This window comes from Brachypodium distachyon, chromosome 3, assembly GCF_000005505.3.
Source record: "Brachypodium distachyon strain Bd21 chromosome 3, Brachypodium_distachyon_v3.0, whole genome shotgun sequence".
NCBI classification, from domain to species: domain Eukaryota; kingdom Viridiplantae; phylum Streptophyta; class Magnoliopsida; order Poales; family Poaceae; genus Brachypodium; species Brachypodium distachyon.
In genome coordinates this window covers 27564289-27573230 of record NC_016133.3, presented here as the reverse complement: position 1 = coordinate 27573230, position 8942 = coordinate 27564289, and positions in this window count along the sequence as shown.

Genomic DNA, 8942 nt, shown 5'->3' with positions numbered 1-8942 from the left:
GTTGCACACCATGACACGCGCGGCGATGATAGCCTCCGCCGGGGTCTGGGCGGGAGGCTGCCGGTTCTCGGAGCGGCTGCCCTCCGCCCTGTCCCCCGGGGCGCGCGTCAGTCGACGTCGCCTGCGGCGCGCCGTGCTCCTGGCGCAGCTCCGGCTGCGCGTCGTCGGCCCGCGAGTAAGCCTGCTGGCCGGCACGTGCGGCATTGTGGCCGCTCGCGCGACTAGCTCCAGTGCTGGGAGCCGCCGGCCCCCTCAGCCGGTTATCCACCGACGGCCGAGGGGGTGGTGGCGGCGGCAGCTGCGATGGCGGCTGCAGTGCCCGGGCAGGCACAGGATCACCCTGATCCTGCGACGTGCGCTGTACGTCGTGCGACCGCGTGTGAGCCGCTGGGGTGCCACGCGGGTCGATCCTCGAGTCACCATCCCGCTTGGGGGGCATGACGGCTGGTTCGGCTGTCGGGGAAGATGGAGCCGATGCAGCTGTAGACGACGGCACCGGTGATCACCAGCAAGCTCTCCTCACACGCCCCCTACCTGGCGCGCCAGATGTCGTAGCACGGGGCTCAGACACCGGGGATGCGCGAGCACCCCCTTTTAGGTTCGGAAGTGGGCGACGGGGATCGCTCCGGCGATCGCCGGCGAGGCCAATATAAAGCCTAGGAGCACAATGAACACGAGAACGTTTTTACCCAGGTTCGGGGCACCCTGAGGTGTAAAACCCTACGTCCTGATTCTGAGTTTGTTATTAGCCAGTGAACCAGGGTTTACAGGTTGCCGGGGGGAGTCCCCGGGTGCTCTCTCTTTTTCGCTAAGGGCTACTTGCTACTTCGAGCTGTTGCTAGTAGTGAACTGGGAACTGATCCAACCCTTTGACCGTTGGCAGGGGTCCTCCTTTTATACCGAAGGGGATATCACATGTGCCACGGTGCATGGGTGACAAATGGCGAGCAAAGAGTTAGGGCAGCTCCCCCTCGGTGCGCTGGCTTGCATGCAGGTTGAGTAGCCTTGCAACTAGGGGCCTAGGCGGCTAAAAATTACTCCGGGCCAGTCACTGTAGGCTGACTAGACGGGGATCCCCTTTCTGTCGGTGCATTTAATGCTTGAGTGTGCTTCACTTGTTGTCCTGACGAACCCTGCGCATAGAGAGCTCGCCGAGCAGCCACGTGGCGTCGCTGTCCTGCCCACTCGGTCCTGCTCCTGCAACGGGCGCCTGTGCCCAGGAACGCCCTTCCCGGCAAGTAGCCTTCCCGGGAAGCGCCCCGGCAGGATTCTCTTGCTACCCTCCAAGACGACCCCCGCAGCCGGCGTAGCCCTGCCGAGCTGGTGACTTGCCGGGCAGCTTACGGGGTGCGCCCGTTGTACGATCCTCCCGGGGAGCAAGCGAGGTGGCCCACGCGTCATGCAGCGGTGGTATCCCGAGTGTCACCGGTGCGACACCTTGCTTTTGAGTTTCACCACCTCATTATTTTCATTCTTGTTACGGAAGAAAAATTTGTGTAGGCATTATTTTCGCTGATACCTTCCTTTTTTATTGAGGAAAGCTAATTCTGCTTGCATTGCATCCTTCGATTGAATCCAGTCCGAGTGTTTGAATGTATGTCGACAATTTTGTAGTCTTTTGATGATTCTCCAAAATCTAGATATTTGTGCATGGTTCCGTGTGTAGATCAGACACACGTGAGATCATCGTATAGATGATTATGTACCCATGATGACTACTCGCAGTTTCCCAATGCGGTCAAGTCTAGGTATTGCGATGTCCCAGTCATTGTGTGCACTATTGAGCCGGGTTTGTGGAGGTTTCCCTTCCACTAGGCGTACACTACCCATTTGGTATTTATCAACATGAAGTTGAATTGCATTTATTGATTCTTTTGAGAGAGTACTCAGAAGTTTTCTTCGTTGCTTGCGAGGAGCTGAATCATGTGGTGTGGCCATACTTCTCCCCCTTATGTATTGAATGGGGAGTTGAGTGGTTTTTGATTGGTACCTCCACTCTTTCAGGCACATTAGTTGTATGATTTAGAGGATTTTTTATAATACCGTTGTGGCCAGTAAATGAGTATGGCTGATTGTCGCACCGGTGGCACCCGGGGTGCCACCGCTGCACGACGCGTGGGTCGCATCGCTTGGTCCCTGGGAGGATCGCACCGCGGGCGGCAACGTGCAGGCTGCCTGGCAAGCTACCAGCCTGGCAGGGCTAGCGGGGCTTCGGGGAATAATCCCGCCTGGGGACCTCCCGGGAAGGCGCTTGCCGGGAGGGGCGCTCCCGAACGCAGGTTTCCACCGCGAGGGCAGGGCCGAGCAAACAGAGCAGAAGGGCCACGTGGGCGCGCGGCAGGCGCCCAGTGTGCAGGGTCGCCAGGACGAGGAGTGAGGTGCACGACGCATTTAATGAGCCGACAAGAGGGGTTTATCTGTCTAGTCAGGCCAACAGTGGCCGCCCAGAGCTAGTGTTTTAGGCCTTAGACCCCTAGTCGCGGGGCTGGCGCTCCTGTATGTCTGCCAGCGCACCGAAGAGGAGCAGCCCAAGCTCCCTGCTCGCCACTTGTAATCCATGCACCGTGGCACCTGTGGTATCCCCTTGGCTATAAAAGGAGGACCCCAGCCAACGGTCAAAGGGTTCGTTCGGTTCCTACTAGTCTTAGCCCAGAAAAAGCAAGTAGCACTTAGCCAAAAAGAGAGCACCCGGGGACCCTCCCCCGGCAACTTGTAAACACTCAATCTTTCGATAAGACGAGCTTAGACAAGCAGGACGTAGGGTTCTACACCGTAGGGTGGCCCGAACCTGGGTAAAAACGTTCTCGTGTTCATTGTGCTCTTACGCTTTACATTGGCCTCGCCGGCGATCGTCGGAGCGATCCCCGTCGCCCACTGCCGAACCTAAAAGGCAATGCCCGCGCATCCCCGGTGTCAGAGCCCCGTGCTACGACATCTGGCTCGCCAGGTAGGGGGCGCGTGAGGAGAGCTCGCCAGTGACCGCCGGCGGCGGCGTCTACACCAACGTCGGCCTCGTCTTCCTCGACGACAGAGCCAACCACCATGCCTCCCAAGCGGGCTGGTGACCCCCGAATCGATCCGCATGAAGCCCCAGCGGCCCACACGCGATCACATGACGCGCAGCCCGCGTCGCGGGTTCAGGAAAATCCTAAACCCTCACGAGCGCAGCAACCGCAGCTGCCACCCCCACCTCCTCGGCCGTCGGCAGATAACCGGCTAAGGGGCCCGGCGGCCCTTAGCGCCGAGGCCAGCCGTGTGAGCGGGCATGGTGCCGCCCGTGCCGGCCAGCGAGTCGAATCGCGGGCCGAAGACGTGCAGCGTCAGCAGCGCCACGAGCACACCGCGTCGTGAGCCACACCGACGGGGTCGCACCCCGCGCGTCCGGGTGCGTCCGAGGATAGACCGGAGGGCAGTCGCTCAGGAAACTGGCCGCCTCCCGCGCGAACCCCGGCGAGGCCATCATCGCCGCGTGGGTCATGGTGCGGTACGAACCGCAGCAGGGCAGGCCGACGAACGAGGCATGGGGGGAGGAGCTGGACGCGCTCCTCGCGCTCGCCGCCCAACAGCCACAGGGCGATGGTGCCCTGGTAGGTTCCGGCCGCGGGCAGAACCCGGAGCGCGGAGACACGCCCCGCACCTCGCGACAAGAGGAAAACCCTCCCCCGCAGGGAGGTCTGCGAGGCGGGGACCCGGAGGGGTCCTCGAACTCGTCACCCACCGTCGCCCGAGGCGACGCACGCGGCATCTTGAATGCCCGCCAGCAGGAGGATCTGCGTCAGCGCCATGAGCGCCGGTGCGGGCGCGAGGTAGAGCGCCAACGCCCGCATGAGCAGGAGGATGCTCCTATGGGCCCCGAGGACGGCTGCACATTCACGCGCGAGCTGCGGCGGGTGACATGGCCCCGCAAGTTCCGAGCGCCCGCGCTCGGTACATACGATGGGACCGTGAATCCCAAGGATTTTCTCCTGACCTACACGTTGGGGATGCACGCCATCGGCACCGACGACAAGGTCAGAGCCAACTGGTTCCCGATGGTCCTGAAAGGATCAGCGAGAACCTGGTTGCTCAACCTGCCTGCTGGGTCCATCGCCACTTGAGCGGACCTGCGCGAGCAGTTTGTGAGCGCGTTCTAGGGCGGCTACAAGCGCCCGGGAACCATGGCGGAGCGGCACACCGTAGTGCAGAAGCCGGGGGAGATGCTGTGGAGCTTCGTCAACCGCTTCTCCAATCTCTCCTACTCCATCCCGGAGGCGGAGGCTGCCGCCATCGTCAACACCTTCGCCATCAACATCTGTGACCCCAAGATGCGCGAGAAGCTAAGCACGCATCGGATCCGGACGACGCAGAATCTGTACACCTTGGCGCACAAGTGTGCCAGTGCCGAGGAAGGGCGCCTAGTGCCCAAGCTTGCAGCTAAGGCTGTGGCGAGCCCAGGGGAGGGTTCGCAGAAGAAGAGATTTCGCAAGCGCAGCGGGAAGCAGGTCCTCACCACGGAGTCGGGGGCTGCCGCAAGGCCTGCAAAGAAGGCCTCACTCGGCGGCGGGATGGGCGACAGGCAGGGCGATGCGCCCCGCTGCCCCATCCACGCCAATTCCACCCACGATGCGCAGGTCTGCCGTATCCTGCAAGGTATCAAGCAGCGGCGCGACCAGCGCCACGAGAAGCGCCGAGCAGCCGGCGCTTGCTTCAACTGCGGCGACATCGGGCATCTCTCCCGAGATTGCCCGAACGACCCCGGGCGGGGTCGAAGCCTGCCGGCGGCAACGCGGGCAGGGAGGAAGCCCCGAGGGGACACGGCCAATCCCGCGCCGGCAGGGAGCGCCCTCCCCGGGGACGGGACAGGGCTCGTGCTAAGGAGCAGCGCGAGTCCGACTGCACTGGCGGTGACAAGCCGGGCTTGCAGGAGCCCCGCGGCGTCACCTGCATCCATGGGGGAGCCTATGCTCTCCCATCCCATGCCGCGGTAAAGCGCCTCGCCCACGACGTGTGCGCGCGGTTGCCTGACGCGGAGCCGCAGCAGCCGCTGAGGCGGTCGCACGTACGGATCACCTTCAGCGTCGACGATCACCCAGCGCGGCAGCTGGGTTCATAGGTCATACCCTTCGTGGTCTCACCGATCATCAACTACATGACGGTGACCAAGGTGCTAGTGGGCAACAGAGTGGGGCTGAACCTCCTGTCCGCCAGGTTGGTGGAGAAACTCCAATTGCCGGTGGAGCAGCTGAAGCCCACTGACCCATTCCGGGAGGTAACGCCGGGATCGTCTGCCCCCTAGGGCGCATCACGCTGCCGGTGACCTTCGGGTCCTGGGAAGCGTTCAGGACCGAGCACATAGTGTTCGACGTGGCGCACACCCCGTTGCCCTACAACGGGAACCTTTGACAAGCTCAAAGGCCACGGGAAGCATTGGGTCGAGGAACTCTAGCCCGTGCTGTGGTCAATCAGGACCACACCTAGTCGGGCAACTTGCGAAACCCCTTTTGCCCTTGTCTACGGGGCAGAAGTGGTGCTGCCCCTCGAACTCAAAAACGGATCTCCCCGAGTACGCGCGTACGACAACACCAGCCAACACGAGCAAATGGTTTACGATCTGAACTTCATCCAAGAGCTTCGATGCCGGGCTGCTGTGCGAGCTGCTCGCTACCAACAAAGACTCCGTCGTTATCACGACAGGCGAGTCCGCTCCCGGGGGCTCGAGAACAGAGACCTTGTCCTGCACCGGATACAAGGAACGAAGGCCGGGAACAAGTTGACTCCGAAATGGGAGGGCCCCTTCCGGGTAATGCAGGTGACTAGGCTGGGGACTGTCCGGCTGGAAACCGAAGAAGGCTTGCCGGTGCAAAATAGCTGCAATATTGAGCACTTGCTCAAGTTCTACCCGTGAAGCGGCGGAGCCCGACCCTCAGGTGATGCCGCCGATGCATACCTCTCGAACTAGTGTAGCCGGGCAACCCCCGTTTGTAAACCACTAGTTACTGCTAATAAAGATAAGTGTTGTTTCCTGAATTTCAAGATTGACTCGTTTATTTGCATGTTCCTCCTCCTTCTGTCTCCTGCTCTAGGTGCACAGAAGTCTCTTTCCATACTTGGTTGTGAGCAGGGGGCTGCCGGAGCCTCGAAAACGTAAACACGTTGCCGGATCACTCCGACACAAGGCATGGAGTTGCCGGGCCTCCCGCAACGTGCATCACGCGGTCGCTGGGTCTGGGAAATAAAAGTGCTCACATCCAAGTTTGGCATCGACCCTTCTGTACCCGAGGGCTGGGAGGCAGGAGAGTTATCCATACTGCTCTATGTTTTCGTGAATTTAGAAAAAAAAATTGCAGCATGTCGGGCTTGGTAAGAATCTAATGTGCAGGGTAAAAAGGTGGAATCTTGCGCACTGTAATGCTCGTGGAGCGCCCACGGGCCGTGGCGTGTAGCGGCGCCTTGTGGTGTGGAGTGACCTCATCACGAGGGACTCGCCGCACTTCGAGGCCCCTGATTCAGGAGGAAGCCGCCACGTGTGCCGCAGCGACCTGGCATGCAGAGTGGCGAAGACCGTACCGCACTTCAAGGGGCAGGGCGCCACGTGTGTTGGGGCGACCGCGTCACGAGGGACTCGCCGCACTCTGAGGCCCCTAACTCAGGAGGAAGCCACCACGTGTGCCACAGCAACTTGGCATGCGGGGTGGCGAAGACCGTACTGCACTACAAGGACGGGGTGCCACGTGTGCTGTGCTGGCCCGGCGCGCGCGGTGACAAGCCCCTCCCGCGCCTATAAGAGGGGTGTCCCGGCCATGGAACGGCTCAGAGCGGAGCCAGGGAAAAGGCTACGAAGGCGAGTGGAGCTGCAGAGCCGACGGGCGCACTGCCATCGCGCCCTTGTCGCATCCCTCAATCGAGCCCACTCCGAGGGGTGCCGCGGAGACATGATGGTGGTGCATCCCACCCGCGCTTGGCATCGGCGGGTGCACTGCCGCCGTGTCCTCTCAACACCTCCTCTAGCGAGCGGCTCCGGGGTGAGGGTTGCCGCGGAGACACTGTGGTGGTGCATTCCATCTGCGCTCAGCGCCGACGGGTGCACGGCCGTAGTGACCCTGCCGCACCCCTCCCGAGGGTGCCCCCAGGGGTGAGGGCCGCCATGAGGACGCTGTGATGGCGCTTGTGCCGGCGTTCGCCGTTTGCCCTAGCCCACCACAGCGTCCCTGCTGCATCCCTCAGGTGGGTTTTTCCCCCAGCAGCGAGGGCTGCTGCGGGGACGCCGTGATGTCTTCGCCACCCACGTTTGCCGGTGGTGGCGAGGATGTCACGGCATCCCTACCGCACCCCTGGGAACAAGTTCCTCCAATGACAAGGGCTTTCCTAAAGGCGAGGGTTGCTGCGGAGACGCGGCGGTAGCATCGTCGTCGGTGCTTATCGCCGGCGGCGATCCTGCCGTGGCGTGACCGCCGCATCCCTCAAGCAGGATCTCTCAAGGGTGACGTACCAGGTGCACGCCTCCGGAAAGCTTACCGAGCACGAGACCAAACGAAAAGCTAAGTGCTTGAACCTGAACAATAGACTCTCTGAGAACTAAACGTAACTGAACGCTGCCTCGCTAAGTGTGGACCCAAAACCTGCGTGCGGCTGGGGTGTTGGAAGGACGCTTGCTGGGGGAGTGCGCTCCCCGTGTAGCTTCCAAGTCCATCCCGGGAGGGCATGGCTTGGAGTAGTTACCCTGCAAGCGGAGTGGCTCGCCGCTGCTGCTTGACCCCAGGTCGGCACCGCGGGTCCGTCGTGGGTCCCTGGTCTAGTCAAGGGTGAGGCGCGCGAGTGCCCGGCAACACAAAGCGCAACACACACAAAGGCAAAGGGATCCACCCTGCGAGGCAGCCCCAGGAACAAGGAGCAAGGATTAACTGAACTAAAGAGCTGGATTTATTAAGTAGCGAACGATTACAAGAACTAATGAAAATGTAATTTTTCAAACGGCGCAAAGCGCCACACTTGCAGGACGGAAACGAAAGAAGATAAACAAGGAAGCATCGGGGGCCAGCAAGGGGCTGCAGCAGCTAGTGGCCGGCATCCTTCGCCGGGGGCTTCGGGGACGGCTCGGGGTCCGGCTTCCGCTGCATCCGCTCGACCACCTCGTCGACAAACCCACTCTCCGCCTGAGTGTGGGTACGTTCGTCTTTGCTGTCCGACCAGGCGTCCAGCAGCGTCTCGAAGGGGAACTTCGGATCCCGGAGATGCACCCTTGGAAGGATCGTCCCGGCAACTTCCCGGGTGCAGTTGGCAACCTTGTCAGCGCCGAACTTGGAGATCCAGACGTCGAGTGCCGCGAGCTTCCCCACCAAGTCAGAGAAGAACGGGATCAGCGTGGAGACGTCTGTGCCGTCCACCGCTGCGGCCTGCAGCTCGAACCTAGGCAGAAGATCGCGCAGCGCCTAGGCGATCTTGAGCAGCTTCCCGGTCTCCAGCTGCCGCTGCCCGATCAGCGTGCCGTGGTTCAGCCGGGCGTCCTGCGCGGCCTTCTTGGCCTTACAGACGCAGCTCGCCAGCGTCGCGAGCTCCGCTGCCTTGGTTTCCATCTCCTCGCCGGCCTTGGCAAGCTCCCTCCGGACGTTGGCCGGCTCGGTCTCGAGCCGGGCCGCTTTGTCCTTGGCAGCGTTGAGCTGGACCTCGTGCCGGGCTGACGCGTCCACCGCGCTGTCGGTGGCCTTGATCCGCACCTCCATCTTGACGCGCAGGCCTTGGATCTCGCCGAGACAGTTTGCGATCAGATCGCTCTTCTCGTCGATCCAAGCCTGGGCAGCAGCGAGCAGCCCAGCGTTCTCCTTCTTGGCTTCCGCCTGGGCCGCCACCAGTGGGCCCAGAGCTCCCTGGAGCTCGGCGCACTGAGCCTCCAGTCGCCGGTAGAGCTCCTCCTTGGGGACGACCGGCGCGTCGGCGTCGTCCAAGGCTTCCCGGGCAAGGCGCGC